Source organism: Erinaceus europaeus, chromosome 1 (assembly GCF_950295315.1).
Source record: "Erinaceus europaeus chromosome 1, mEriEur2.1, whole genome shotgun sequence".
In the NCBI taxonomy this organism is placed as follows: domain Eukaryota; kingdom Metazoa; phylum Chordata; class Mammalia; order Eulipotyphla; family Erinaceidae; genus Erinaceus; species Erinaceus europaeus.
In genome coordinates, this window is record NC_080162.1 from 172108389 (window position 1) to 172113532 (window position 5144).

The window sequence follows — 5144 nt, forward strand, 5'->3', positions numbered from 1 at the left end:
TCAGTGTTTTGGTGAAGAGAGTTAATAGGGACTGAGGCCTCTACTGTGGTTGGGGGTTAACCTTTCCCATGCTTGTGTTGCGCAGATGTGTACCTGTTCAAAATAACTGGTTGGAAACTTGGCTTCTTCCTGCTGAATTCCAGTTTCAAACGCTCCTACTTCAAACAATGCATCAAAATTCCATGCTATCTGTTTGTTACTATTTTCCTGTGATTGTCTAGAACATTCGTTGTGGAAGCATGCCTTCCATTGTAGATAGAGGGGGTCTGGGAGTACAGCACAAACCAGGTCTTTCCAGTCCTGGGGGGTGTTAAGGTGCTGGTAAAGCCTCCTGAAAATGGACTTTGTCCATGGAGCATGAATTGCGTCCTCCTTCACGGCTTGTCTGAGTTTGATGAGCTCTTTGAAGGAGTATGGGTGCCACACCTGAGGGTTTTGTCTATTGGGGGCCATATTTACCGGGAAGGTGTGGACTTGGTCTGATGATGCAGGGGGAAGAGTTACAGAAGTGGAGGCTGCCGTAGTGGCTACAGGGGAAACTGAGCATGTATCTATGGGGAAGGAGCTCTTAGGACAGACTGCAAAAGGTTTAAGGTCTCTAAATGCTGAAAACATATCCTTTAACTGCTGTATCTCTGCCACAAGGTCTCTTAATGATGAGGTATCAGCATGGGGAGGGGTTGAAGCAGAAACCTCAGGGTCTTTTAATAATGAGGTATCAGCAGGGGGAGGGATCGAAGCGGAAACCTCAGGGCGCCAGATGTTGTTGTGTGCCACAGAGAAGAGAGAGAGGAGGTCCGGAGAGAAGAGGGAACACAAATCTTTATTTGTGCTGGCACCTCAGAGTTGGGTGCTAGAGAAACAGACTGGGCCACGTGGAGGTAGCGAAAATGGCCGCCTCATACAGTAACCTTTCCTGTGTCTGAACACCGAAGTGAAGCGCTGGCAAGAGAACGAGGTACGGAAGAAGAGGGGCTTTTATAGGAGCAGCTTTCATGAGAATGGGAAGGAGGAGGAGTAACCATAGCACTCCAGGATAGGATAATAACTCTCATGAGAATGGAAGGGGGGAGGAGTGACCAAAGCACTCCAAATATCACGGGGAAATAGACAATTCCCTGAGGGCACAACATGGCAAAACAGGCACTCTGAGAATGTCCCAACTCTCGAGCAAACTAGCAGTAGCCTGAGGGGACAACATGGCAGATGTGACTGCATCTGCACAATTTCCCAGCAAACCATCTCATCTTTAGAAAATTCTATGACATTAGAAAGCTTCTTTTCCCCTCCAATTTCATAAAGGAGTGTTTTGTCACAGACATCTTCACAAGCATCACAGTGTAGCTCATCGCTGCTAAGAACAGACTTCTGTCCAGACATGGTCTGTGTAATCCCACACATAGCGAGCTTCAAACCCTAAGGCTTGGCAGCACAGAGTAAAACAATTGGCCCACTTGCCACACCAAGGGTTATTATACCTTGGAAATGGATTTCTGAGTTGGCATGTGTCACAGTAATGATCCTCTACTCTGTTTGCACCCCACTTCGACTCATCATCATTGGGGAACAATGTTTCACTTCTAGACTTAGTGTGGCCACCACACTTGGTACACAGAATGTCATTCACCCAGCGAAAAAATTCTTCTTTAAATGTCATTCACCCAGTGAAATAATTCTTCCTTAAATGTCATTTACCCAGTGAAAAAATTCTTCCTTAAACCAGTGTAAAAGCTCTAGCAAAAGAAAATCTTCATCACTTACATTAATACTTCTAGCTTGAGACAACTTTTCTTTTGCTCTCCTTTTTCATTCTTGGACTGGAATACAAGCCAATGCTTTCTCTTAGAGAGCAAGGTTCTCACAGACCATGCTGAATATTGGACTGAAGAACTTTTAGAATGACTAGATCACTGGTAACCACTGGAGCAGACAATGGGTTTGATGACTGTGCTTTACTGTCCCCTACATTCCATGTTAACCCACTAGGATTTGAAAACTAAGTGCTGACTAGAGGTTGCTGAGATAATTCCACTTTCTATCTCTTATTTGATTCATCCAGTCTGCTACTTCTCTCTGTGGCAATCAAGTCACTAATTTTTTGCAGCTATTCCACTGAAGCTTTTTTCTAGTAAAGATAAGATGTATTTCTCCCTCTTCAAAGCCTATGGGACTATGTGAAAGCTTTCCAATCCTTGGATGGAGGTCTGGAAAGGCACCCCACTTGTTAGCCTCTCTCCTTAGAGATGAGCCAAGAGGGAAAAGCCTCCCAGACTCAGTTTCTCCTTGTTAGTCTCTCAAACTCACAGGAAGCCTACAAGCCTCTCACACTTAGTTTCCCCTGCTAGCAGCAGGCCGAATGACTGCCTGCTTTAGGGTTCACTCAAAGTTTACATATCCACTTCACCTTTTGATCACAAAGGAGAACACACTCTATCATACACACCTAACACCAGACAGTGAAAGCCCCCAAATCTTATTTCCTTGTGTGCTTTGATATCTATGATTTACATCAACTTTGTTTTTCTTTTCTCTACCTCACCTTTCTGGTTTAACCCCTATGCTTCTCTCAAATGCCTTTGGATAATTAAAATGCCTGCATCATGGAGACTAATTGTCTTGACCTTTATGTACCACATCAATTCTTGTTATACCAGCCCCTTACCATAGGAGCAAGCTGACCTTTAAGAAATCTGTAATCTCTGACATATTTGAATTTTTTCTTTGTTTAACTCTCTATATAAACCTATACCTATCCCCAAATAAAACGAGTGTTTGTACCAGAATACTCTCGGATGCCTCCTGTCTGAATCTCTGGGCCACTTAGAGCCAGAGAGGGAGGGTTGGTGACTTGCCCCCTGGCTGGACCTGTCACGGGCAAAAGCCCATTTCAAATAAGCATTCAACAGCTCCTCTGACAGGCAAAAGTCTAGTAGAAAAAGCAATATTTCCAATCCACATAGATCTATATTTTACATTAGGGTTTCTGAGGATGTTGTTGGCATAAGTGACCAACAGCTTGGAGGACTCCAGGAATGTCTCTGGGGTGTTCTGGCAGAGCTTGGCTACCGCCGGAGACACAGACCCAGCATTGCTGCCCATGGCCACAGCCGCCATGGTGGATTTCACCTGGCCGACTCCCACCAATTAGATTCTTGTCACCAAACACATACTGTTACATGTAGCTATAGAAGAGTGTAACTTTGTTCTAAGTTTTAAAAACAATTCTAAATCCCCTGGAAAACTGTGCATGGAAATTAACACTTTTCACACTCATTTTATATATTGTATGTAGCAATGATCAAGATTGGAGAGGTGATATTTTAGCATCTCATATAAAATGTGTGACAGCTGAAGGGGCAAAACATAGCGATGATAAGCAAGAGATAACATAGCAGAATTCTGCCCATAACCTTAAGAGCCAATAAACTTGTTCTCTGGTGCATAGAGCATCTACTTTTATTCATACACACAAACACATACACAAAGTGGAACATAATATCTAGAACCAGACCTACCCACTAAAGCACTCATTTTCTTAGTTATAACAATACTAGGACGGGGACTGTCTGGTGGCACACCTGGTTGAGTGCACATGTTCCAGTACACAAGGACCCAGGTTTGAACCTCCAGTCCCCACCTGCAGGGGGAAAGCTTCGTGAGTGATGAAGCAGAGCTACAGGTGTCTAACTCTCTTCCACTCTATATTCCCCTTCCCTCTTGATTTCTGATTGTTTCTCTCCAATAAATAGATACATATAATTTAAAAATCTAAAAAATAATACTAGGACACAGACAAATGGATTTATTTATTTATTTTCCAGAGCAAAGCTCAACTCTGGATATGGTGGTGCTGGGGATTTAACATAGAAAACTGATTTTAAATAAGCCTGAAATAGACCAATCTCAGCAAATTGCCTAACATTCAATATTTTTACAATTTTTCTAAGCATAAGATATCAAAATATTTAGGCCCAGCTGTGGTTCACCAAGTAGAACACAGATATTATCATGCATGAGGACCTGGGTTCAAGCACCTGGTTCCCACCTTCAAGAAGGAAGCTTAATTGATGGTAAAATATTGCTGCAAATGTCCCTCTTTCTCTCTATCACCTTTTCCCTCTCAATTACTCTATGCTCTATCAAATTAAAAAAATATTTCAAAATATTAAAATATTTGAGTCAGGACTGAACCTTGTTCAATCAAGAGGCATAAAGCAGTGTCTGTCTGAATTAGCAAGATATCTTCCCTAGGAAGGCATCTGATCTGCCATGAACAGAATCCAGGTTTGAGCCTCACCCCCAATAGCATTGGAGGAATCTTGAATGATATGGTGTGCTTTCCTCTTTCCCTTCTCTCTCTTTCTCTATCTGCCTCTGACTCTTTCTATCTGAAAGATGTAAGCCTGGAACAACGAATCCCTACAGAAAAAAAAATAAAGGAAAAAAGCATCAATCGATGCCTGTTTGATTTCACATGGCAAATATTTTGTTATTTTGGGAGTGCCATAGCATTGCTTTTGCTATATTCTTGTAGTACTTCTCCAGCAAATATGTTCTTTCTTACTCAACGTCACCTTCTTCCATCCCCATTATTTTCTATTCTCATTGCTGCATTAAGTAAGTAATATATTATTGCATGTAGAGATACAGTGATGTTGTCAACTGGTTAAATACTTTAAAGCTCATTCTGCCCTTTGTTCTTTTTTAAAATGTCTCTGTTGGTGACATAACTATTTTTACAAGATTATCAAATTTCAGGAGTATTTTCATAAAAGATGATTAGGCTGAGTGAAGTAAGTAATGGACAACTGCTGAATGGTTTTAGATAACTAATGCTATGTTATGTATGGCTATAGATAACTAATGCAAATATACTTGAAGAAAAAAGAGGATAACCATACTGCCTTTGTTCTTTAAGTCAGTCATAATCTTCTTAGAGTCACACCATCAGTGGCTCATTCTCCATGTGATGTGCTTTAATTTTGGCTTTCTCTTTACCAGTTCCAAAATATCAGCCAGAAGTCTCCTTTGTTTGCATTTGGATATAGTGTCTTGGGAGTTGGGTGGTAGCGCAGTGGATTAAGTGCACATGGTGCGAAGCACAAGGAGTGGTGTAAGGATATAGTGTCTCCTACAAGGCTCTT

General features: G+C 41.7%; 1 pseudogene; it reads right to left on the reverse strand.

Moving 5' to 3' along the window:
• Window positions 1-310: 310 nt before the first annotated feature.
• On the reverse strand, window positions 311-3114 carry LOC103110955 (peptide-N(4)-(N-acetyl-beta-glucosaminyl)asparagine amidase-like; annotated as a pseudogene).
• Window positions 3115-5144: the final 2030 nt, after the last annotated feature.